General features: G+C 45.8%; 1 protein-coding gene across 3 annotated transcripts in view; it reads left to right on the top strand.

Moving 5' to 3' along the window:
* Positions 1 to 27,797, top strand: part of SLC18B1 (solute carrier family 18 member B1) — a 176,680-nt gene that overhangs the window by 763 nt on the left and 148,120 nt on the right. The gene's annotated exons all lie outside the window — the stretch shown is intronic.

Raw genomic sequence — 27,797 nt, 5'->3', positions numbered from 1 at the left:
TCTCCTAACTGACCCCACCCCAATCTGTGCCTAGCACTAACCCCCACCCTTACCTACAGTTAACACTACTAACAGCTATAATGTAGCCAAACCCCATGCCCCCATCACTTACGCTTGCCGCCACTATCTGTCCCTCCATTGCTTTCTGCAACATTGGGCTCTATTCACAATCATTTTCCGCATGTGGAAATGCACTTGCGGTAAGTTCCCGACTGAAATGAGACCATCTTGACATACACAAAATTGCACGCATGAACATTTACAGCATGCGTAAAATTTTACACATTAATTATCTACAAGCGTAAAAAAATGCGGTAAAAGTCGGTAGTTCCCGCAAAAAAAAAAAAAATCAAAATTCACCCAAAAAAGGGGGGCCTTATTTCTGACTCAACTACTGATTTTTTTATCACCTACTAGTACTTTGTGATGTATTTCGCTTCCCATTGACTTAAATGGAGTCTGGAGACTTGAGTGCTGTGTTTGCTGAACTTTAATTTTTTTTATTTGGACAAGTTTTTTATGCCACTTTTTTTCCCGCATGGTTTCCGCATGTTTACTATGTAATTATGCATGTTTCCCAAATTTTTTCACGCATTGTTTCCGCATGCGGGAAACATGCAGAACATTTTTAGTGAATGTGAAAAAAATGCGGAAATTATCACTGGCGGCAATATAGCAGTAAAAAATCTCTTACCGCATATGAGATTGTGAATAGAGCCCATTAAAGGGAGTCTGGAGCATCAGATATCCTTTTTTTTTTTTTTTTTTTTTTTTTACTAAGGAGAGGAAAGGCTCTGGGTCCTATAAAGCCGTCCTGGTCCTCCTACGGTCCCTGTTTTCCAGCGCTGGATCCCTCGTTAGCAGTTTACGACTGGTCGGTCGGAGACTGCTCACTTCTGCCGCCCAACTTTTTGACATAAGAAAGAGGGGCACTAAAGGGAACCAGAGACAAAAGAAAGATTTTATACGTACCTGGGGCTTCCTCCAGCCCCATACGCACAGATCGCTCCCACGCCACCGTCCTCCGCTGCCTGCAACTATGAGAACCAGCTCCCATCACTGACGTCATCGGAGCCAGCTATGCAGGAGAAGTGTGCCCTCTAAGTATCTCTCCAGCGGATGCGGTAATGCTTTGTGAATAGAGCCCATTATGACTTAAAGGAGTTATCAGGGAAAATACAACAAATGAGCTTTACTCACCTAGGGCTTTCTCCAGCCCCTTGCAGCCGACTGTCCCACACTGTCATCTCTGCTCCCCGCTGCTGTCCCGCCCGCGCTAATCGCCGTTGTCAATCATGGCCATGTGGTCCGCAGTTCACCGCTGACCACGTGGCCATGATTGGCAGCGGCGATTCGCACAGGCGCAGTAAGGCCGACCCCCACGGTCGTCCTCTGCACCGTGCGGCGAGAGCGGGACAGTGGCGGGGAGCGAAGATGACAGCGTGGGACAGTCGGCTGCAAGGGGCTGGGGAAAGCCCCAGGTGAGTAAAGCTCATTTGTTGTATTTTCCCTGATAACTCCTTTAAAGGGATACTGTAGGGGGGTCAGGGGAAAATGAGTTGAACTTACATGGGGCTTCTAACGGTCCCCCGCAGACATCCTGTGTTGGCGCAGCCACTCACCGATGCTCCGGCCCCGCCTCCGGTTCACTTCTGGAATTTCAGACTTTAAAGTCTGAAAACCACTGCGCCTGCGTTGCTGTGTCCTCGATCCCGCTGATGTCATCAAGAGCGCACAGCGCAGGCCCAGTATGGTCTGTGTCTGCGCAGTACACTCCTAGTGACATCAGCGGGAGCGAGGACACGGGCGTGCAGGCGCAGTGGTTTTCTGACGTTAAAGTCAGAAATTCCAGAAGTGAACTGGAGGCGGGGCCGGGCATTGGTGAGTGGCTGCGCCAACACAGGATGTCTGCGGGGGACCATTAGAAGCCCCGGGTAAGTTCAGCTCATTTTCCCCTGACCCCCCTACAGTATCCCTTTAAGTCATAATGGGATCTATTCACAAAGCATTACCGCATTTGGTAATGCTGAAAACCAATACCAATCACCTTCCCACATTCCAATTCACTAAACCCATCACCGCACAGAAAATGTAAATTCACAAATTCAGCATAAAGTTTACCGGCCAAAAGTGTTCGGTAATTTTCTACAGCTCACAGCAGCCAATAACTTGCTCTCCCCATGCTGTCTCTGTGCCATAGATTTGACAGACAGCCTTTGGGGAGAGCCAGGCAGCCAATAGGGAGAGCCTTACACCCCTACAGGGTAATTGGGTGGGACTTTCAATGGGCTCTATTCACAAAACCATGTGCGGTAACTCTTTTTTGCGTAAAAAATTACCTCCAGTGATAATTCACTAAAAATAGAGAAAATAGTGACTATTCACTAAAAAAGTACCAAGTGTGATAAATGTTTGATAAAAGTGCAGTAAAACAGGTGATAAAACAGGTGATAAAACTGTCAGTAATATGTACAGGAATTAAAGGCTTTTTTGACCACTGTAGGGCAGCCCATATGCTTGTCACCCATTACTACAACAACAACAAATAACATTTGTAAAGTGCTTTTCTCCCACAGGACTCAAAGCGCATAAGCATGGCTCAAACCATCGTGGTACAGAGGAAGAATTTTATAAGTCCGGAAATGCCAGGCTAAACAGGTGGCTTTTCAGTCTGGATTTGAATAGCTCCAGGGATGGTGCTGTCTTTACTGGGTGTGGCAGGGAGTTCCAAAGAGTAGGGGCAGCATGACAGAAGGCTCTATCTCCAGATTTTTTGAGGTGCACTCTGGGAGTGACCAAGTTTATAGAACTTGCTGATCTGAGGTTGTGAGAGGTGTGGTGCAGCTTCAGCAAGTCCTTCATGTATCCAGGGCCCAGATTGTGCTGGGATTTGAATGTCAGCAGTCCAATCTTGAAGCGTATTCTCCATTCTACTGGTAACCAGTGCAGTGAGCGAAGGATCGGTGTAATGTGACAGTGGCAAGGCTGGTTTGTTAGCAATCTGGCATCAGCATTTTGCACTAATTGCAGGCGACGCAGGTCCTTTTTGGGGAGGCCAGCATAAAGGGCATTGCAGTAGTCCAGCCGTGATGTGATGAAGGCGTGAACTAGGGTTGGAAGATCCTCTGGGGGAATCAGATGTTTAATCTTTGCGATGTTCTTCAGATGAAAGTAGGAAGATTTAACTACAGATGAAATTTGGTTTCTGAAACTCAAATCCCCATCGATTAGTACGTCAAGGCTGTGCACAAGGTTGGAGCTGTTTATGTCTAAATTCCCAATCCTGATTGGTGTTGCCGTTACACAGAGACGACCCAGGAAAGCCTGTCACATTTAAAGTGGGACCTCAACTCTTGCACAGGACAGAAGGAAAACATATATAAATGCACCCCGTATGTATATACAGTGATGTGAAAAACTATTTGCCCCCTTCCTGATTTCTTATTCTTTTGCATGTTTGTCACACTTAAATGTTTCTGCTCATCAAAAACCGTTAACTATTGATCAAAGATAACATAATTGAACACAAAATACAGTTTTAAATTATGGTTTTTATTATTTAGTGAGAAAAAAACAACTCAAAACCTACATAGCCCTGTGTGAAAAAGAAATTGCCCCCTGAACCTAATAACTGGTTGGGCCACCCTTAGCAGCAATAACTGCAATCAAGCGTTTGCGATAACTTGCAACAAGTCTTTTACAGCGCTCTGGCGGAATTTTGTCCCACTCATCTTTGCAGAATTGTAGTAATTCAGCTTTATTTGAGGGTTTTCTAGCATGAAGCGCCTTTTTAACGTCATGCCACGACATCTCAATAGGATTCAGGTCAGGAGTTTGACTAGGCCACTCCAAAGTCTTCATTTTGTTTTTCTTCAACCATTCAGAGGGGGGATTTGCTGGTGTGTTTTGGGTCATTGTCCTGCTTCAGCACCCAAGATCGCTTCAGCTTGAGTTGACGAACAGATGGCCGGACATTCTCCTTCAGGATTTTTTGGTAGACAGTAGAATTCATTGTTCCATCTATCACAGCAAGCCTTCCAGGTCCTGAAGCAGCAAAACAACACCAGACCATCACACTACCACCACCATATTTTACTGTTGGTATGATGTTCTTTTGCTGAAATGCTGTGTTACTTCTACGTGAGATGTAACGGGACACGCACCTTCCAAAAAGTTCAACTTTTGTCTCGTCGGTCCACAAGGTATTTTCCCCAAAGTCTTGGCAATCATTGAGATGTTTTTTAGCAAAATTGAGACGAGCCTTAATGTTCTTTTTTCTTAACAGTGGTTTGCGCCTTGGATATCTGCCATGCAGGCCGTTTTTGCCCAGTCTCTTTCTTAGGCCTGGAACCCACTGAAAACCGCAAACGCAAAACGCAACCGCTAGCGTTTTGTCTGAGCGGTTTGCAAGCGGATTCATGCGCGTTTTGGGTTGTGTTTTGCAACATTGTATTTTTTTCCCCAGCGGGTGCCTAGCGTTTTGCGTTTTGCGTTTTTATCCTGATTGGTCCTGTGAATTATTTTTCATTGTGTTACAGTGTGCTGAACCGCAAAACGCTAGCAAAACCACTCAGTTTAGGTTTTGCTGAGCGTTTCCGCTAGCGGTTCAATACTTTACATTGAAGCGCTAACGCTCCCAAAATGCTGCACGTCCTGCGTTTGCGTTTCTGAGAAACGCAAACGCTCCTGTGGAAGTTGCCCCATCCATTAACATTAGCCCAGCGTTTTGGCAAACTGCTAGCGTATCGCAGTGCTGCCAAAACGCTGCCAAAAGCGCTCCTGTGGGTTCCAGCCCTTATGGTGGAGTCGTGAACACTGACCTTAATTGAGGCAAGTGAGGCCTGCAGTTCTTTAGATGTTGTCCTGGGGTCTTTTGTGGCCTCCCGGATGAGTTTTCTCTGCGCTCTTGGGGTAATTTTGGTCGGCCGGCCACTCCTGGGAAAGTTCAGCACTGTTCCATGTTTTTGCCATTTGTGGATAATGGCTCTCACTGTGGTTCGCTGGAGTCCCAAAGCTTTAGAAATGGCTTTATAACCTTTACCAGACTGATAGATCTCAATTACTTTTGTTCTCATTTGTTGCTGAATTTCTTTGGATTTTGGCATGATGTCTAGCTTTTGAGGTGCTTTTGGTCTACTGCTCTGTGTCAGATAGCTCCTATTTAAGTGATTTCCTTATTGAAACAGGTGTGGCAGTAATCAGGCCTGAGGGTGACTAAAGAAATTGAACTCAGGTGTGATAAACCACAGTTAAGTTATTTTTTAACAAGGGGGGCAATCACTTTTTCACACAGGGCCATGTAGATTTGGAGTTTTTTTTCTCACTAAATAATAAAAACCATCATTTAAAACTGCATTTTGTGTTCAATTATGTTATCTTTGACCAATAGTTAACGGTTTTTGATGAGCAGAAACATTTAAGTGTGACAAACATGCAAAAGAATAAGAAATCAGGAAGGGGGCAAATAGTTTTTCACATCACTGTAATTTAGCCTGTCTAAAGGTGCATACACACATCAGACTATAGTCTTTGGAAAATGAAAGATCACAGACCAATCTTACCACCCTTCATGTAGTATGAGAGCCATACTCTACACAGTCTTTTCTATGGAGCTGCACTCCACATCAGAAAAAAATCTTTGCAAGATGCTGCACACAAAGACCGCTGTACACATGCAACAGATCAGTATCTGCAAAAGATCTGTTCCTGCCAAGAATCCATTCCTGCAAATTGCAATGATAGTCTATGAGATCTGCAGATCATCATACACACATGATTTAACTGACATTCATCTGCAGATCAGATCCACCAGGATGGATTTTCAGATCTGCGGATGATTGCTTGATCTGCAGATGAATGTCAGTTTAATCATGTGTGTATGATGATCTGCAGATCTCATAGACTATCATTGCAATTTGCAGGAATAGATTTTTGGCAGGAACAGATCTTTTGCAGATACTGATCTTTTGTGTCTGTACAGCATCTGTGTGTGCAGCATCTTGCAAAGATTTTTTTCTGATGGGGAGTTCAGCTCCATAGAAAAGACTGTGTAGAGTATGGCTCTCATACTACATGAAGGGTGGTAAGATTGGTCTGTGATCTTTCATTTTCCAAAGACTATAGTCTGATGTGTGTATGAGCCTTAATTCCCCCTCATCTGTGAATAATCACAACTGTAATTTGAGCTCTCAGCTGTGCCAGCTGGCTGCCTCAGCAGAGCAGCTAATGTGTAAACACAGAATGTTAACCCTATGTCTGCTTCCATGAAAGCAGGAAGTACATATACTGGAGATTTTTTTGTTAGATTTGTACCAGCTGTAACAAAAAATGTTTTTCTTTAAAGGTTATTATGCTGTTGTTTATCTGTTAAAGCAGTGATGAATTTCCTCCTGGGCATCTATAAAATAATCTAAAAGACTGTACAAGGTCTGAAAGTGCACCTTGAGATTAGACACACTCGTCTTTTCTGCCTTCTATGTAAAATTGACATAAACTCGAGCAAAGAAAGCTCAAAAGGCTCCATCCTGAAGGCCAAAAGCAGAGAAGTGGAAATTATCACCTACCATTTGTAGGTGATAAAAAAAAATCCTTAATTAACACCAACTTTTCAACCGAGAATCTCAAATTGGAGATAAATTTTGAGGTAATTACCCCACTTTACCTCACTTTTACCGCATGAGGTAATTTAGGGAGAAAAAAAATGGTGAATTTGAAAATGGAGATATTTTGGTCGGTGTTTGTCACTACCTAATTTAACTCATGTGGTAACTCACTGAGAATAGAGCCCATCGTAGCAAAGCAGAGGAGGTAATTTTTCAAAAGGCATCCCTGCATCCCTTTAGATGTGCTCATTTGTATTGTAGCATACAGAAGAGCTCCCCCTGGTGGCTGCAGCACATCTGAAGGGATAACAGGATTGCACTAAAGGGTAAACTTCAGGGCCCATTTCCACTTGTGCGGTGCGAATCGGCGCGGTAAAAATTTGCATGCGGATACGAATTTCGCATGCGGGTCTATGCGAATTTTCATGCGAATTCGCATGGATGACGATGTATGCAAATTTAACCATGGCAGTGCTGGTGTGTTTTCCATTGTTTCTATGCGAATTCGCATGAAAATTCACATGAAAATTCGCATACCCAAACTGCATGCGAATTTCCTATTAAATACATTGTATGCGATTCGCATAGTGGCATGCGGCATGCGAATTCTGATGGCTCTGCCATGCGATTTTTATTTTTTATTTTTTATTTTTTTTTTTTTTTCTGCACAGAAAACCGCAAAGGAATCCTGACAAGTGGAAACAGTCCCATTCACTTGTATTGCTATGCGAATTTGCATGCGAAAAACGCATTCGAATTCGCGATAGTGGAAATGGGCCCTTAGAGTCCTACACACAGCTCCCCTGCCTGCTTGCTGACCTGCTACATGCTGGTAAATCACACTCAGGCCCAGTGCACACCAAAACCGCTAGCAGATCCACAAAACGCTAGAAGTTTTGGGTGCGGATGATGGGGTTTAGTCCTAGTGCACACCGGGCGGATCTTGATGCGATCCGCCAGCCGCATCCGCCTCAGTATTCGCGTGGCTAATGTATCTCTATGGGATGGTGCACACCGGCGGTTTGAGGTTTTAAGCAAACCGCAAACGTGCAGCAAGAGGCACGTTCGCGGTTTGCTAAAAACCTCAAACCGCCGGTGTGCACCATCCCATAGAGATACATCAGCCACGCGGATTTTCAGGCGGATGCGGCCGGCGGATCCGCCCGGTGTGCACTGGGCCTCACTGAGCAGGGATTAGTGAATTGAGGCATGTTTGTAAAATACCAGATGAGGTATTTTACTGAAGACAATTATTTTACCGACCTGCCCTTTGTGAATAGAGCCCAATTTGAGGTCCTGCTAATAAATTAAGTCTGGACATGCAGTATCCAACATTTTTCAAATCAAATAAAAAATTGCTTTCTTGGCATGACCAAGATTCATACAGGCATTGCGAAAGCAAGGGGAAATGGGGGACATGGAAGGGGGTAGGGTAGGGGTACAATGGGTAAGTAGTCCGTCAACATTTTTAGGTTTACATTTTTGGTTTTACTCTATAACTGCAGTACTGAAAATATCCAGAGTGTGGCACACACATACCTGTGAATACAACTGACATTATTATTATTATTATTATTATTATTATTATTCTGTATTTATATGAACTATATATACACAATATTCACACATACTGTATACAGTTCATTCATGCCACTATATTGTATTGAGCGCTGTAGAAAATTCCTGTATTTCTGCAAATTTATCTACATTTCCGATTTCCAAATCAAAGTTATAGAAGCTTCTCCAGATCTTAAAGCACACATGAAGTGAGAAGAATAGGCAGGCTGACATATATATTTCCTTTCAAATGATGTAGATTGTCTGGCTGTCCTGCTGATCCACTGCCTCTAATACTGTTAGCCATGGACCCTGAGCAATCATGCAGATCAGATTTTTCTGACTGAAGTCTGACTACATTAGCTACATGCTTGTTTCAGGTGTGTGTTCCACACTACCGCAGCCTCTATATCATTTTCACTTCAGGTGTACTTTAAGTTATCCTTCAAACCTGATCTGGTTTATTATAAATGTTTTCATTCAGGTGAGTGCATGGGCCTGCAGCTGCACTGCCTCAGATTTAAAGGAAACCCGAGGTGAGAGGGATATGGAGGCTTCCATATTTATTTTCTTGTAAACAATGCAAGTTGCCTGGCAGCCCTGTTGATCTTCTTGCATACATAGAGTCTGAGTCAAAACCCTGCAACCAGCAAATGGCTAATCCAGTAAAACCTGAGTCAGATGAGTCAGAGTACCTGATCTTCTGTATGCTTGTTCAGGTTCCATGGCTAAAAGTATTAGAGACACAGAATTAGGAGGACTGCCAGGCAACTGGTATTGTTTAAAAGGAAATAAATATGGCAGCCTCCATATCCCTCTTAGCTCGGGTTCCCTTTAATTCTTTCTTCTCACAGCAATTTTTGCTGTAATCCAATATGACCCTGCAGAGCGCTGCAAACCCTTGTCACCATTAGGCAGATGGCTTTTTCTAAAGTCAGGCCTGCGACCAGAGTCCTCGTTAATCTCCAATGAGCACCAGTCCTGGAGAATCTTAGTAAATCAAACCCCAGTACAGTCAGACCCCAGAATTGCAATGTAACGTGCTGCTCAGTTTTGCTCACCTTAACCAGAAACTGAAATTCTACTTTTGTAATAACATTTCTAAAAAAAATATACATGGGTGCTGCAGAATTATTTTTGAAATTTAAGGTTATTAAAAAATATCTTTCCATTACAATCTGCAGCCAACTAAGAACTTCCAGAACTGACTGCTAACATTTGCAAAACTGTCAACACTATTTTGTGTACTTAGCTTGGAATATTGTTGTAATGCGTCTGTTCAGAAATTTCCACCTGGCTGCACAAGTAATTAGTCGCACAGTGTAAGAAGCATTTGTTACTTGCTGTAAGGATCGGTGTCAGCACACAGAGAGAATCTGATTATTGGTGATCTGCAGTATCGCCAATAATACAAGTGTAACTAACCTCCGTACACCTAATACAGTAATAAACAATAACGGCAATAAATAATTCACACGATCGTGGAAAAATCCACCACACGGCGATTCCTCAGAGGTGTGGTTACCTCTGAATGGGAACCCTGTGTGTGAGATCCTCAATCCAGGCAAAGAGAGGAATCTCGGCTCCTGGCAGTAATTGTCTGCTAGGGCAGGCGTCTCGGAGAGGCAAGCCTCAGGGATAACCCTACAGTGGGAGACGTTCCACTGAAGGGAGAAAGGTCAGACAAGCCGAGGTTCGGCAACAGAGAAGGCGGCAGCAGTACAGAAACGGAAGGCTGATTCAGAGTCGGTAAACAGGCAGGGTCGGCAACTTGAATCAGATAGGCAGAAGTACAAGAGCGATTAGAGAAAAGAGTGGTCAGGGATAGCCAGAGTCAAAACACAGGTAAATATATAAATACAATCCTAATCTAAGGTGTGACGTCCTTGGTATCAACACCTAGGCAACTGGACTAAGGTCTGAGCGCTAACACGAATGTATTCACGACAGCAGACGAGGAGCAAGTGATACCTGGCTCCTTATATGTTGGGAGCACATCTGTAGCGCCGCCCAGCCAATCCCATGTCTAGTTGGAGTCAGCTGACCAGCAAGTCAGCTGACTCCCTGTCTTGCTGCATAAAGGTCCTGCCGCCGGGCGCGCGAACGCGCAATGCGTGCCCTGTTTGCGGCCGAAGGACCTGTGTGTAGCAGCGAGGCGGGGACCGCCGCCGGCTGACACGTGGAGACGGCATCCATGCCGCTCTGCCGCGGCGGTATCCCCACCGGCTGTTACACTTGCTTTTAAAGCGAACTGAGCACAAATGTAAATTTGGAGGAGTGGGCGTTTGGGGAGCACCATTACTTACCTATGGGGTGCTGCTTCTATGTTCCCCAGGCCCGTTTGGGATGCGCCATCTTCTCTTCAGGCTATACTCCACCACGAGTAGCATTAGCACTGCTGTAACTTTACTTTCACTGCATGATGACTAAAAGACTAGCATCTCTTCCATCCTTACTTTAAGGGACCCTAAGCAGAGGTAAAAAAAACAAATCTGGATTTACCTGGGGCTTCCTCCAGCCCGCCATGGCCCACAAGGTCCCTTGGTGTCCTCTGGGTACCCTCTGTGATCCCGCTGGCGGCTCTATAAACTTGGCGTACTTCGGTTCAGTCTTTCGGATACCGCACATGAGCAGGACGCTTACGGCGACGGGCGCAATAATGAGCTGGGTGCCTGCACGGGCCATACATGCGCGACTTTTGCCGAAAGTCGCGCACATACTGGAGCCGCCAGTGGGATCATGGAGGGGACCCAGAGGATGCTGAGGGACCTCTCGGGCTATGGGGGGCTGGAGTAAGCCCTAGGCAAGTTCAGATTTACATTCTTTTTAACCTCTGTTCAGGGTCCCTTTAACTTTGCTGCTGGACTCAGCCACCTGTATCCTAAAGCTTTGTACACAGTTTCAGTTACAGTCAACTGGTGACATAACAAAAGTTATTTAGGTGATACCTATCTATCATCTGTTTCTGCTGCATGTTTACAGCAGCAGTAAGTTCAGTGTCCTGAGGAGCAGCAGTATCGGGGTCCCCTGGAGAGCAGAAATCACTAGGTCCGGATAGTGTATGTTGCAGGCAGCCTTCACTGTGGTCCCTGTGCTACCTCTCCCTCTCCCCCTGTGCCTCCTTCTGCCCCCCTTTATGCCCCCTTTAGACTCCTTCTGTCCCCCTTTATGCCCCCTTTAGACTCCTGCGTGTGCCACCTCTGCTCCCCTGTGTGTCCTTCAGTCCCCCTGTGCCACCTCTGCCCCCCTGTGCCTCCTACTGTGCCTCTTTGTGACTCCTTCGGCCCTCCTGTGCCTCCTTCTGTTCCCTTGTGTGACCTTTGCCCCCTGTTCCTCCTACTGTCCCCCTTTGTGCCTCCTTCTTCTGTGTCCCTGTGCCTTCTTCTGTCTCCCTGTGCTTCCTTCTGTCCCCGTTTGCCTCTTTCAGCTCCCCCTGTTCCTCCTTCTGGCCCTCGTGCCTCCTTCTGTCCTCCTGTGCCTCCCTCTGTCCCCTATGCCTCCTTCTGTCACCTTGGGCTACTTCTGTCCCCCTGCACATCCCTCTCTCACTGTGCCTAGGATCCTGCTGTCCCCTTTGTGCCTCCCTCTGTCCCCTTGTGCCACTATGTGTTCCCTTCCCCCTCCTGCTCTCCGCCAGCCCAGTGTGTGAGTGTCAAAAAGGCTAGAAACGGCCCTGGATGTGAATTAAGTTCTAGCTGTCAGCCACTACACCTCTTTTCCAAACCTTCCACTAGCAGCAAGTACCCAAAGGAGCCAGTTGAAATTCTCCTAACAATGTTCTCCTCCATCTGTCCTCTCCATTCATCTCCTTACTAAATTTCTGATACCACTCCATCCAAAAACTCCATCCTCCACACAGTCTTCTTTTATTCTCTCATAGAATCATCTCACATTTGTCACGTCTAACAAAGGAAGTAACAGTCTCGATATGCAGCTTACTTTAAATAACCTGACAATCCAGTTGTATATGGTGTTAGTCAAGGAGAAAATCTGAAAACATAACAAAAGTTGTTTAGGTAATACCTTCAATGACCAACTGTACAAGACTTCCTTGCTAGCTTTCGAAACTTTGTTTCTTCTGGATCCAGTTCTATGTCATGCCCGCAGAAGTAACCTGTCAAGAGCGGTGTTCTTTCTTCAGTTTTCTGCAATAGCTGTATGTTTTCTTAGCCACAACCTGTATTTATGGTCTTGTATTTATGGTCTTATGGTCACATGTAGGTTGCATACCACCTCTATATTATGCACCCATTTTTGTATCTTCCGTTGTCCAGTGCTTTGAGAGGATAATATATTATTATCATCATCATCATCATTAAAGGAATACTATCGATACCCAAGTGTTCTAAAATGACAGTGTGCAAATAATGTCTAAGTAGCTGTGTAAACATTTTCCTACTTTTCATGTTAAATATCAGAGGCAAAAGCTGTAATTTATTGAGGGTAGGATTTAGGTATATTGGGACAAATCAATTGCAGAAGGGGTGTCTGCTTCAATGCACAGCCAGAGTTGCAAATCAGACTACAGAAAGAAAATATCAAACATATCAAACTCTGAAAGCAAAAACAGTATGAAAAAGCTGTGACAATTAGTTACATTTCCTCTGCTCTCTTCAGACATGTCAGTCAGAAACACAGGACACAGGAGCTGCAGCTGTTAGGCTGCATTTCCACTTGTGCGGTGCGAATCGCCGCGGTAAAAATTCGCATGCGGATGCGAAATTCGCATGCGGGTCCATGCGAATTTTCATGCGTATTCGCACGCGAATTCGCATGGATGACGATGTATGCGAATTTAACCATGGCAGTGCTGGTGTGCTTTTCCATTGTTTCTATGCGAATTCGCATGAAAATTCGCATGAAAATTCGCATACCCAAACCTCATGCGAATTTCCTATTAAATACATTGTATGCGATTCGCATAGCGGTATGCGGTATGCGAATTCTGATGGCTCTGCCATGCGAATTTTTTCTGCACAGAAAAACGCAAAGGAATCCTGACAAGTGGAAACAGTCCCATTCACTTGTATTGCTATGCGAATTTGCATGCGAAAAACGCATGCGAATTCGCGATAGTGGAAATGAGCCCTTAGGAGCTCTCTTCTCTGTCACACACAGAGCTACACATAGAGTTAACTGATCAAGTGTGAGGGGAATTTCCCCTCTCCTCATGGCTCAGTCAGCTGTCAGTTTTGGCGTCAGTAAAGTTTGAATGTATTTTGATAACAGTAAACAAAGAAGTTGCTACTAAAATGTATACACCAGTACTTAGCAGTACTTCCCAAACAATTCCTGTGTCAATTGAAAAAAAATATGTGAATCGATAGTATTCCTTTAAAGAGACTCCGTAACAAAAATTGCATCCTGTTTTTTATCATCCTACATGTTCCAAAAGCTATTCTAATGTGTTCTGGCTTACTGCAGCACTTTCTACTATGACAGTCTCTGTAATAAATCAATGTATCTTTCCCCTGTCAGACTTGTCGGCCTGTGTCTGGAAGGCTGCCAAGTTCTTCAGTGTTGTGGTTCTGCTATGAACTCACCCTTTCTGGCCCCTCTATGCACACTGCCTGTGTGTTATTTAGATAAGAGAGAAGCTGCTCTAATCAGCTGGATAAATCGTCCTCTGAGCTGGCTGGGCTTTCACATACTGAGGAATTACAAACAAGGGCAAAGCTGTTTGCAAGAAGAAAAGAGCAGCCTGAAACTTCAGTGCATGGGGGAAAGAAACACACAAATGATCTCTTGAGATTCAAAAGGAATGCTGTATACAGCCTGCTTATGTATGGATGTATTTTCTATGTGTGGACATACTGTACATCAACCTACTTCCTGTTTTGGTGGCCATTTTGTTTGTTTACAAACAAACTTTTTAAAACTGTTGTTAACCACTTTTAATGCGGCGAGGAGCGGCGAAATTGTGACAGAGGGTAATAGGAGATGTCCCCTAACGCACTGGTATGTTTACTTTTGAGCGATTTTAACAATACAGATTCTCTTTAAGAGTTGTCGATGAGATGTTGATAATTAATGCAGCTTGGAAATATGGACCAGTGAGATGCAGCATCTGACCATTTAGGTCAATTAGTGTGTCACTGACCATCCCTAATCATCATTTCCTTTTGTCTTGCAGTTCTGACCTTTTTGTAATTGCAATATTTGAGGATTCTTTTGAGTCACTTGAAGTTTGTAGGGCTGGAGGGGATCCAGATCCCCTCAAAGCATGTGACCACCTGGAACTGGGGGTCGGCCCTTGTGGTGAGTGTCTACCCTTTGCTGAGGTGAAAGCTTTCTCTAGTGGAAGAACATCTATGTTATGTCATGACATATGACATGAGGCGTTACCTGGTGGCCAAAAACCGCCTCATGTCAGATGGTAACAGCCATGCTCAGAAGCAACTCTACAGGGGGATGGCCTGTCCACTGCCAGTCCCAAGCGTTACCAAGCACCCAGCCAGTGAATGGGAACTGCTGACAGGAGGTTAACTCACTTTCTTCAGCTGCCTGTGGAAAAGAGTGGGAGGGAGAGTTCACACTCAGGCCTCATTTGCACTTGGACTGAAAATCTGGGAACAGGTCTGGAATAACAGCACCCTCTAAAGCAAGAAGCAATCTGACTGACCGAATAATGTGGGTGTAGTTTACTACAAACTATCTGACACCTGGCAATTTAAATAAGTACTGTCCATTCAATCACATTAGCAAAATTTCCCAATTAAGTTTGCTGCTGGGTCCCCTAAACTAGACTAGCGCAAATATTTCTGCTGGTGTGAACTCGTTACCCGTTACAGTATATGGGTAACTCATCAGCACTTTTATGTGAGTAGTGATCCACAGCTCCAATCTCTTGAATAAAGTAAAATCTAGCTAAAAGTAGTGAGAAGCAAACCATTGGCCATTTTTTGTAGCCACATTCCATTGTTTCTTAACCTCCCTGGAGGCTGCCGGGAGCTCTTTGCAGAGTACAGCGCGCAGTGGGTGTTTTTACTCACCTCCAGGGGGATCCAGATGTCGGTAGCCATTCTCCTTCTTGTCCTCCGAGGCTCTGAATCACTCTGGTGAGATCGCCGTCATCGATCTCACCACAGAGTTACAGCGCCACCCAGAGGACGGAGGTAAAATTGCAGCGCTGGAGGCAAGGGAGGTGAGTGAGAGCAGGGGCTGCTGCAGAGACTGATTTCTGATTTTAGGGTTTGAAACAATTTAAAAAGACTCTAAAATCTGGAAATAATCATAGTGACAGGAGGGTTAAAGTGGTGATTAGGGATAGTCAATAGGATGTTAACCACTTAACGACCAGCAGCCACCGATCGGTGGCGGCTGGTTCTACCTGTGTTTCCATGGGTTTCCTGTCAGTTCACGGAGGGGGGCTCCGTGAACAGCATGCGAGCCTACGATTGCGGCTCGCAGGCTAAATGTAAACACCCGGGGACGTAATTAGCGTCATAAAGAGAATCGGGGATCGCCGCCATCTGATAGGCTGAAGCCTATCTGAGAAGTTACAGGACGGATAGTTGTCCTGTACCGCCTATATTGAGAAGGGGAGGGGGGAATATGGCTGCGGAGGGGAGCTTTCAGGCGCCCCCCCGCTAGGCACAACTGGGCGGTGGCCCTAGTGGGAAAAAAAAGGGGGGGGGGAAGTCTGATCGCCCTGCCTGCCACCTGATCTGTGCTGGGGGCTGAAGAGCCCACCCAGCACAGATCATACAAAACAGGGCTGGTAGTTAAGTGGTTAATTTTATGCAGCTTGAAAGTGAACCAATCAGATCCCACTTAAGGTGCCTACACACATGCGACTATAGTCGTTTGAAACGATCGTTCCCCGATCATTTCAAATGACGATCGTTTAAGAAAAAGCAGCCAACGACCATTAAGTCTAGCGACGGATGAGCTAGATCGTTAAAAACGAACGATCTAGCTTGGCGGATTTTTCCCAACGACGATCGTTTGCAAAAGTAGTACATCGTTGGAAAACGGTAGTTCGTACTAGGCTTGACATGCGCAATTCGCTATTTCTCCATGGAACTTTTCATTTTTATGCGCAAGCGCAATAGTTGCTTTATGTGATGTAACGTTTGTTCGAATGATCAGATCATTACACACCTTTAAAAGCTAACTTTACTTAGGTCGTTCACAACGAACGATTGTTGTCGTATGTGTGTACATAGCTTAAAGGGAAGGTTCAGGGAGGGGGGTAAAAAAATAAAAATCAATATCCACTTGCCTGGGGCTTCTTCCAGCCCGTGGCAGGCAGGAGGTGCCCTCGCCTGCGCAGTACAGCCCGGCGGACGTCCGATGACGTCATTGCGCCCGCGTGGGACGCAGAAGTGCCGGGCCTTGGAGCGCTGAAGAGCCCGACCTGGCAGCCGGCCTGGCCAGGTCGGGTCGGCCACCGGAGACCACCGGGAGCCTGCGGAGCGGCGGCGAGGGCACCTCCTGCCTGCCACGGGCTGGAGGTAGCCGCAGGTAAGTGGATATTGATTTTTATTTTTTTACCTCCCTCCCTGAACCTTCCCTTTAAGGCTAGGAGCTCAGTTAGCAGAAATGCTAGCGTTGCGGAAAACACAGCTTTTTGCTTGCAATGGTAGTCAATGGGCTGCATCAAAAAACGCATATAAAACACATGTGAGTTTTGTATGCGTTTTCTAACATGCGTTTTGTTGCATAGTTTTAAAAAATGCATCAAAAACGCACATAATTAAAGTCAATGGTAACACAATGGCCTCTATTCATAAAACGTTCCCCGCAAGTTTTCCGCTCAAAACAGCTGACTTTCCCATCCATTTAGCAAAATGGGCATTCATAAAAGCTGTTTCTGCATGATAAGCTACAATTCCCCAGCAGAGCGAGAAATTTCCGCCTTGTGCGCTGTTTTTCTATATTTATCTGGAAAAAGTTACAAAATGTCAATTCATAAATATTAGAGGAAGCGGTATATGGACGGGAAATACCGCTTCCTCTGATGTAGCGAGAAGAGTTCGGATTACATGAAAGTGAATGGGACAGACCTCCCAGAGTGAGCAGCGCACGGAGGGACTCTGCCGGCTTCAGTGTTTCCGCATGCCTTCCGACAGCTTACCGCCAGCCTTCAGCAGGAGATCTCCGCACTTGCATCGCAGCTGGCAAGATTTTTATGAATGACCACCCAGAAGTCTAAAATACCGATGCGGTATTTTCCCTCCACGATTTTTTCCGCCCCAAATGTTTTAGGAATAGAGCTCAATGTAATGCGTTTTGTATGCGTTATTCATGCATTTTTATATGCATTTTTAAAAATGAATGCATATTTGTATATGCGAACCGCAAACGCGTTAAAAACACACGCAAAACAATAGAAAATGCATATGCGGAAAAAACAAACGCTAAAAAGAATGCTCTAAAAAGCACATGACAGAAAACATGACCTTTCACGCACAGCCATGTGTGCACCCAGCTGAGGTAATATTTGATTTGGTCCATTTCCAAGCTACATAGATTTGCATAATCCTGCATCAAACCCTGAATTATTTGCTTTCATTTATCATCTAATTTATCAAACCAAGTGGTGATCTACGTGTACCACTTTTTTCCTCTACAACCTGTTGCAATTTCCACAATTAAAGTGGTAATAGCTTTTTGGCAATAAATATGACCGTTTCACAGTTGTCACTAAATTTCTGTTGAATAACAAGAAAGTTATTTTTCGGAAACGTGACAATCCTATAGGATGTAGAGATCGCTTAAGATAATCAACACTTTTACAAATCTGGGAATTATTATTATTATTATTTATTGTATTTATAAAGCGCCAACATATTACGCAGCGCTGCACAATAGATAAATGGGTTAACATACAGGTAGAACATACGGAAACTCACAACAAAACAAGATCATGCAAATGATTTGATAACAATACAGTGTCATAGGTCAAGATAGAGACTGTTCGAGTCTACAAGAAGGGTGGTTGTGAGTAAGATTGCATAATCAAGATGGATACATTAGGGAGGATGGCCCTGCCAGAGGCTTACAATCTAAAGGGTGGGGTGGAGACAATAGGTGCGTCTTTTGAGAGGGGGTCTAGCAGAACATATTATGATACTGGTGTAGGGGGGTATGCGAGCGTGAAGAGGTGAGTCTTGAGAGCTTGTTTGAAGGTATTAAAGGTGGGGGCGAGTCTGACGGCTGGTGGGAGAGAGTTCCAGAGAGTAGGGGCAGCCCTGGTGAAGTCCTGCAATCGTGCGTGTGACTGAGTTATGCGTGGTGCGACTAGGCACAGGTCATTGGAGGATCGGAGGGGGCGGGCTGGTATGTGCCTGTGGACCAGATCAGAGATGTAGGTCGGGCAGGTCTTGTGCACTGATTTGTAGGCCAAGCACAGGATTTTGAAATTGATCCTAAAGCTGATGGGGAGCCAGTGTAGTGCTTTACAGAGCGGAGTTGTAGAGGCACTGCTGTGAGAAGAATGTATCAGTCTGGCTGCCGCATTCATTACCAATTTAAGTGGGTTTAGTACGGTTAGAGGGGAGGCCAGATAAAAGAGAATTGCAGTAGTCTAGGCGGGAGATGACAAGGGCATGGATAAGGAGTTTAGTGGTGTCAAGTGACAGGTAGGAGCGGATCTTGGAGATGTTGCGGAGGTGGAAGTTGCAGGATCTGACAATACCTTGGATGTGGGCTGTAAAGGAAAGTTCAGAGTCCAGAGTAACGCCTAGACAGCGGGCTTGGGAGGTAGGGTGGATAGTAGTATTTTCAATAGTGACGTGCAGATCTGGGAGGGGTGCAGCTGTGCGGGGTGGGAATATTAGAAGCTCAGAATCTGAAAAGTGCAGATGTTTTTGCAGAAATAATGTTGCTTGTATGGTTTAGGTGACCCAAAGAGAAAGTCTATAGGGAACTGATCTCGCATCACAGCAACATCTACAACTTGAAGCATTTTAATTGGCTGAATAGTGTGGGCGTATTATTACTTGAGAGTAGGAACACACCAGGCAGTATGTGAAAGTTAGCGTTTTGGTGCATATGTGTTTGTGCATTTTTAGTGTGTTTGTTTGCATGTGTTTTTCTTGCGTTTTGTGTGTGTTTTAATGCATTTGCGGTTCACATATATAAAGTACATATGCGTTTTGAATGTGTTTTTGATATGCGGTGGCGTAGTGGTTAGCACTCTTGCCTTGCAGCGCTGGGTTTGAATCCCAGCCAGGTCAACATCTGCAAGGAGTTTGTACAGAATGTTCTCCCTGTGTCTGCGTGGGATTCCTCCGGGTACTCCGGTTTCCTCCCACATCCCAAAAACATACAGATAAGTTAATTGGCTTCCCCCTAAATCGGCCCTAGACTACGATACATACACTACACAATACATACATAGACATAGGAGTAATGTAGGAATTAGATTGTGAGCCCCTCAGAGGGACAGTTAAGTGAGAAGACAATATAATCGGTACAGCGCTGCGGAAGATGTCGGCGCTATACAAATACTTAATAATAATAATAATAATATGCACTTTATGCTAATCACTAGGAAGTCAACAGGAAGCTGAAATACATCATCAAACTTGATTTAAATTGAAAAGCATAGAAAAACGTACTAAAACACAATACCTCTGCATCACCATTGGCGTTCATTATGTGCATTTTAGATGCGTTTTGGAAAAATATACAGCAAGTCCTGCGTTTTAAAAAATGAGAAAGCAAATATATGTGATTTTCCATGTGGCCCATTCACTTGCATTATGTGAGTTTTCCGCTAAGCTAGCATTTCTGCCTAGGCCTCTATTCATAAAGCATTCCCGCATGCGGTAATGCTCAAAACAGCTGACTTTACCGACCATTTAGCAAATTGTCAATTCATAAAAGCTGTTTCCGCATGAAAAGCTACAATTCCTGAGCAGTGTGGGAAATTACAGCCTTGTGCGGTGATTATCTATAGCTGTTTAGAAAAGGAGATAAGCCAGCGGCTAACAGCCAAGCTAAGGCCTCTTTTCCACGAACTGTTGAGCTGTGTGCTCAGCAAGCAGTTGCCAGGCAGCAACAAGCAGTTACCAGGCAGCAACAAGCAGTTGTGAGAGTTTGAGAGGCATTTCACTGCCTGTAAACAGTTCGTGGAAAAGAGGCCTAATACCGTCTTTTCCCTAAATTAAGACATCCCCCGAAAATAAGACATGTCTTATATTTCAAGCATGCTTGAAATATAAGACATTCCCTGAAAATAAGACACCCCCCCCCGCTATCCTCCATACCGCCATAGAGCCCGCCCCCCCCCCCCCCTGCTAATTTACCTCCCTGCTGCTGGCCCCCCTCCTCCAACAAATCGGATCCCCCTCCGGCTTATGCTGTGCATAATACAGATCTCAGATCAACAGGGAAAGGCATCTAAAGTTGTATAGTAACAGCGCTGCCGTATACAGGAAGTAAACAGATCACTTCCGGTATACGGAAGCGTTGATACTGTACAAGTTTATCTGCTTTTCCCCGCTGATCTGATATTTGAATTATGCACATTGAAAACAGAGGGGGATCTGACTTTCTGGAGGAGGGGGGCCAGCAGCAGGGAAGTAAATTGACAGCGGCAGCAGTGCAACTCTGTCAGAAGCTTACAGTGTTTTGTCCTGATTGTACTGGATATCTAAGGTGAGTCAGTTGCATTCCGTGCATTCGCACGGAGAGGTGTTAGTGTCTGCGGCAGGGGCGGGGAGAGGGGGAAATATGCCTATATACATTGGCTACATAATAGGTTTTTTTTGGCTATATACTGGGGGTGGGGGGGTGGGAGGGTGTGTGGGTATACACTAGGTGTTTCTGGCTATATACTGGGGGAGATCTAGCTAAATACTAAAGGGGGATCTGGCTAGCACCACAAAATATAAGACCTCCCCGAAAATAAGCCCTAGCACATATTTTTATATTTAATTTAAGACAGTGGGCTCTATTCATAAAACATTTGCGGTTAAAAAAAATCTTGGAGGGAAAACACTGCATCGGTATTTTACACTTTTGTGTGCTAATTCAGAGGTCCCCAACCTGGGGGCCGCGGCCCCCTGGTGGTCCGTGGGCAAATTTCTGGGGGGCCATGGCGGATCTGGCCCCTCCCCCCCCCCCCCCCCCCCCGTGGCTGCCGCTCCTGTTAGCTTATGAGCGGGCGGCCGCTTCCTCCCTTATATTCCCCAATCCATAGCGGTTAGCCCCTCTCCTCTTTGCAGCATTTATTACAGCAGCGCTTTTTGTGCGGCTGCTGTAAGGAGAGAAGGAGGCGGGGCAGCGGTTCCCATGGTAACGGCGATCGCCGCTACACGAAGCGGCTGCACTGCTTCCTTCTCTTCCTTACAGCAGCCGCACGGGAAGCGCTGCTGTATTACGAGATGCTGCAACCGAGGACAGGAGCGCCTGGGGGAATATAAGGAAGAAAGCGACCGCCCGCTCATAAGGTGCAACAGGAGCAGCGGCCGCGGGGGGAGAGGGCACCTCTCCTACCTACACTGGGGCAGTTTTACTGGGGTAACTACTGGCTACACTGGGCTAACTGTACTTGCTACACTGGGCTAACTGTACTTGCTACACTGGGCTAACTGTACTTGCTCTACTGGGCTAACTGTACTTGCTCTACTGGGCTAACTGTACTTGCTCTACTGGGCTAACTGTACTTGCTATACTGGGCTAACTGTACTAGCAATACTGGGCTAACTGTACTTGCTATACTGGGCTAACTGTACTTGCTATACTGGGCTAACTCACCCTGGAAATGCCTTGTTTGAGCTCCTTCCATCAGGTAAACGTTTTAGATCAACCCGCACACACACAAACAGACTGAAAGACAGCTTTTTCCCATCCGCCATAAACTTGATAAACTCTGAATCCTCTCTGAAATAATTAACACTGTGTACAAATTGTTTAAACATCTGTAATACCAGGCATACTTGTATAATTTCTTCTCTTCCTTGTTACTATCACTATGTTCCCTATATGCACCGTGGGGTTGTCATGAAAAGTAATTTCATTGTGTTACACAATGACAATAAATTGAATTGAATTGTACTTGCTATACTGGGCTAACTGTACTAGCAATACTGGGCCAACTGTACTAGCAATACTGGGCTAACTGTACTAGCAATACTGGGCTAACTGTACTAGTTATACTGGGCTAACTGTACTACCTATACTGGGGTAACAGTACTTGCTACACTGGGCTAACTGTATTTGCTATACTGGGCTAACTGTACTAGCAATACTGGGCTAACTGTACTAGCAATACTGGGCTAACTGTACTAGCTATACTGGGCTAACTGTACTAGCTATACTGGGCTAACTGTACTTGCTATAGTGGGCTAACTGTACTTGCTATACTGGGCTAACTGTACTAGCTATACTGGGCTAACTGTACTAGCTATACTGGGCTAACTGTACTTGCTATACAGTGGTAACTGTACTTGCTATACTGGGCTAACTATACTTGCTACACTGGGCTAACTGTATTTGCTATACTGGGCTAACTGTATTTGCTATACTGGGCTAACGATACTTGGTACACTGGGCTAACTGTATTTGCTATACTGGGCTAACTGTACTAGCAATACTGGGCTTACTGTACTAGCTATACTGGGCTAACTGTACTTGCTATAATGGGCTAACTGTACTTGTTATACTGTGGTAACTGTACTTGCTATACTGGGCTAACTGTACTAGCTATACTGGGGTAACTGTACTAGCTATACTGGGGTAACTGTACTAGCTATACTGGGGTAATTGTACTTGCTATACTGGGGTAACTGTACTAGCTATACTGGGCTAACTGTACTTGCTGTACTGTGGTAACTATACTTGCTATACTGGGCTAACTGCCGCCGCCACTGGCCACGCCCCTCCAACCCCCCCCCCCTCCGGGGCCCCGGAGAAAATTTTGGATGGTATAGTGGGCCCCGGGCTCAAAAAGGTTGGGGACCCCTGTTAACTAATTCATATAAATGTTTACACTTGCAATAATAGGTCGGGGAATTCCCGCACTGCTGGCTGAGTTGTTACATTTGCTGGCTGAGTTGATACATTTTCTCCTGCAGAGACAGCGTTAGTATAAGGAGGCAGCCCCAGCATCCATTTACATGTGCATTTTCTGCCTCTCCTTCTGAATCTGCACTGAATCTGTTTATTAGTCTTCCTAAACAATCTATTTAATTGCTGCAGCTTAGAAGAACTTCAATAAATGTTACACATGCAGGCTTTCTGATGTGAAATGTATCTGAAAACAGGTACCCAAGGGGTTTAAAAAACACAGCCTTGGTATTCTGGAATGCCTTGTCTGCTCTCCTCTCACTGCAGCTGCCTGGGAGGTTTGTCTCTCCATTAGCTTGCCTGTTATCGCTGGCTTATCGCCTTATCTAAACAGCCGGGTTTCTCCGCACACATTCCGCCTGCTCTAATCTTTATGAATTAACCTTCAGTGACATGTGGTGTGATAATCTCTGCACAAGCCGGTAATTTCCCGCACTGCACAGGAATGTCAGATTTTCATGCGGAAACAGCCTTTATGAATGCCCACTTTGCTAAATGGTCGGGAAAGTCAGCTGTTTTGAGCGGAAAATTTGCGGTAAAGTTTTATGAATAGAGCCCAGTGTCTTATTTTCAGGGAAACACGGTAGGGACAGACCTCCCAGGCAGCAGCAGTGAGAGCAGAACAAAAAAGTCCTCCCAGAATACCCAGGCTGTGTTTTTTTAACCTCTTAGGTACCTGTTTTCAGATAAATTTCACATCAGAAAGCTTGCATGTGTAACATTTCTTGAAGTTTTTCTGAGCTGTGGCAATTAATTAGATTGTTTAGAAAGACTATTAGACAGATTCAGCGCTGATTCAGGAAAAGAAGTTTAAAAAAAAAATGCACATCTAAAGGGAAGTTGGGACTGCCTCGTTTATTGTAACTCTGTCTCTGCACAGAGAAAATGTATCAACTCAGGCAGCACCACCAGTTTAGGTCGGGAATTCCCCGACCTTTTATCGCAAGTGTAAACATTTTTATGAATTAGCACACAAAGGTCTAAGGCCACATACACACATCAGACCATAGTCTTTTGAAAATGAAAGATCACAGACCATTCTTACCACCCTTCATGTAGTATGAGAGCCATACCTTCACAGTCTTTTCTATGGAGCTGAACTCCCCATCAGAAAAAAAAATCTTTGCAAGATGCTGCACACACAGATGCAGTACAGACACAAAAGATCAGTATCTGCCAAAGATCTGTTCCTGCCAAAGATCCGTTCCTGCAAATTGTTCATAGTCTATGAGATCTGCAGATCATCATACACAACTTGGCGGATCGCTCAGAAACAGCCGTATCAGTCTGCAGACAGACTGTACACACGCCATACTGTCGCTGGAACGCCCACCCAGCGGGAGGTGACGACGGACCCGTCGTTGCCTCCAGTCCGGCGTGTGTACGGACCTTTAAACAAGGTGTGTATGATGATCTGCAGATCTCATAGACTATGAATGCATTTTGCAGGAACGGATCTTTTGCAGGAATAGATCTTTTGCAGATACTGATCTTTTGAATGTCTACAGCATCTTTGTGCAGCATCTTGCAAAGATTTTTATCTGATGGGGAGTGCAGCTCCATAGAATAGACTGTGTAGGTATGGCTCTCATACTACATGGAAGGGGGTAAAATTGGTCTGTGATCTTTCATTTTCCAAAGACTGTGGTCTGATGTGTGTATGAGCCTTAACCCTCTGGGCGATACAATTAGATCGCCCAGGAGGGGGCGCAGCTCTTTTTTTTAAAATATTTTTATTTTTTAAATCATGTAGCGAGCCCTGGGCTCGCTACATGATAGCCGCTGCGCAGCGGCATCCCCCCACCCACTCTGATCGCCTTCGGTGATCAGAGTAAGCAGGAAATCCCGTTCAGAACGGGATTTCCTGCTGGGCTTCCCCGGTCGCCATGGTGACCGGGTGGGATGACGTCACCGACGTCATGGACGTCGTGACGTCAGAGGGAGTCCCGATCCACCCCTCAGCGCTGCCTGGCACTGATTGGCCAGGCTGCGCAAAGGGGAGGGGGAGGGCTGCGCGGCATGGCGGCGAGCGGCGGCCATCGGCAAAGTGCTAGCTGCGTGTAACAAAAAAAAAATTATGCAAATCGGCCCACCAGGGGAGATGGAGTTGCGTTTTCTCATTGCTTTTCACTACCCCTGCGTGTATCAGGGTCCTGATCCGTTGCGTGAAAATGCAGCAGATCCGGTCCTTCGCAGACGGATCCGTTTTTTTCTTGGGTGAGGACGGCTGCTATTTTTATCATTAGTATCCGGGACTCCGTTTTTCATCAGGGCTGAAAGACGCAGCTACGGACCTAGTGTGGACTAGCCCTAAGGCCTCCTTTCCACGAACTGTTGAGCTGTGTGCTCAGCAAGCAGTTACCAGGCAGAAGTAAGCAGTTATCATGCAGCAACAAGTGGTTACCAGGCAGCAGTGAGCAGTTGAGAGAGTTTGAGAGGCATTTCACTGCCTATCAACAGTTTGTGGAAAGGAGGCCTTAAATACCGATGCAAGTATTTCCCCCCCAAGATTTTTCTTACCGCAAAAATGTTATGAATAGAGCCCAATGTGTGTTCCTACCCTCAAACTATCTGAAACCTAGAAGATCGAGGAGGTGCAGTTCACTCAATCATGCTAGCGGAATTCCTCCCTACGTCCTCCAGGACGGCCCTCCTGAGACTGTGTAAGTCTCCCCTCCCAAATCGGAAACACCTGACAAGAATCAAAAGCAATTAGTATAAATTCCACCCCCTCACAACCTCCTCTAGTTTTTTGTTTGTTTCCCAGACTTTCCACGGAAGCACCTATGGAGTTGTTCCTGGTGGTAGGGGAGCCTGATGGCACCTACTTGGATTGACCAGGCTTAGGAAGAAGTTTTTCTGGAGGGAGAGCGGTTTGGGTCTGTGCTGGGCGCGACCTGACGTGTGGAGTGAAGGCAGCCATACCTGGATCCACTAGTGGGGTGGTAGAAGCCGGAGGGTTTGTGCCATTTCCCACCGCTCTACGCCTCGCTAAAGCGGCTGGGTGGACGCAGAATTCCTCGTCCGCATCTGGGATGCGAGGGCTGGAGGCGGAAGTGACGCGTATTGCGTCAGGCGGCAGTTTGGCCGCGTGAGTTGAAGAGGGGCGGTCTTCGGCGGCGCCTGTCGGCATTTCACTTCCGTCTTCCCGGAGGCTGTCACGTGGAAGGCAAGCTCCATCATCCGCGTTGTACACGCAGCAGTCCACCCAGCACGCGTACACACTGCACGGAGGCAGTGGATCTCTGCAGGGGCCATGCAGCAGCCATCAGAGCCCGCTCCAGAGACACAGCAAACACCTTCGGCTGTCACTGGGGAGACAGCACAGCAGCCGGTAAGGTGTTAGAGCTATATTAACTTGTTTTAAAGTTTATATGCATACTCAGTAGCTAAGGATCCCTGGTGGGTTGTTCCTTTCTATTTATTTTCAGAAGCCACAGAAGTATTCTGGCAAGACCAATAAGTGTACTAAATGTGGTGGCAGGCTACCTGAGGGGTCTTCTAAGACTTTGTGTCCAGAATGTTACAATAAATCAAAGTCTCATGCACCTAGGCCCGAGAGCACTACTGTTGCTTTATTAGATTTAATGAAATCTATGAAACAGGAGCTAGCAACTACCTTTTCAGCGTTTAGAGCAGCTCTACCTCCTTGTCCACTGCAGATGGTCCCCTTGCCGCATTCATCTCCAGCCTTGCCACCGGTGCCCATGGCTCAGCCGGCTCAGCCTGTAGTAATTACTTCTCAGGCTCAGATTCCGCAGACGGGTACTTCTCCCATTGACCAGCCGGCACCTTCTCCGGTATTGCCGGGTATCCCCCAGGGGGAGTGGGGGGCTTATGGGGGGGATGAATCCTCACCTTTATCCCCGGGGGATGTCTCTGAGGAATCTGATGAGGGTGAACTACCGGAGTCGGATGCTTCAGAGAATCAGGGGGAGGCGAGGGTACCAAGATACCTGTTCAACGCAGAGGATACTTCAGAACTGCTGAAAGCAGTTTGATTCTGAGCAGATTGAAGAGCCTAGATCAGCTTCTACTCCTCAGGATGATATTTATAGAGGTTTAGAGGATCGGGGAGGCCGAGTGTTCCCTGTCCACAGGGCTATCAAGAGTGTTATTGCCGCCCAGTGGAAAGATCCGGAGGGGAGGCTGTTTGTCCCAAGATCGTTCAAACGCCGATTCCCTTTCAATATAGAGGAGCATGATGCATTGTTCAAATGCCCTAGATTGGACGCTCCTCTCTCTCAATGCTCTAAGGATACAGATCTGTCCTTTGAGGATATGGGGGCCTTAAAAGATCCTATGGATAGAAAGGCAGAAGCCCTTCTCAAGAGAGCATGGGATTCAACATCCTTTTCTTTTAAACCAGCCATTTCCTCAGTTTGTGTAGCCCGCAATCTTGATAAGTGGATTCGGGGGCTTCAGAGTCGTCTAGAGGAGGGTACTCCTCATGCAAGGATCTTAGAAAGCTTACCTGTAATAATTAAGTCCATTGCTTTCTTGGCAGATGCGGCTACTGAGTCTCTCAGGGCCGCTGCTAAGACGGCGGCACTGATCAATTCGGCTCGGCGAGCCGTTTGGCTAGATACATGGGAAGGAGATGTTACTTCCAAGCAG

This window comes from Hyperolius riggenbachi, chromosome 4 (assembly GCF_040937935.1).
Source record: "Hyperolius riggenbachi isolate aHypRig1 chromosome 4, aHypRig1.pri, whole genome shotgun sequence".
NCBI classification, from domain to species: Eukaryota; Metazoa; Chordata; class Amphibia; order Anura; family Hyperoliidae; genus Hyperolius; species Hyperolius riggenbachi.
Note: the sequence above shows the minus strand (reverse complement) of the source record. Positions and strands in the feature narration are given on the sequence as shown.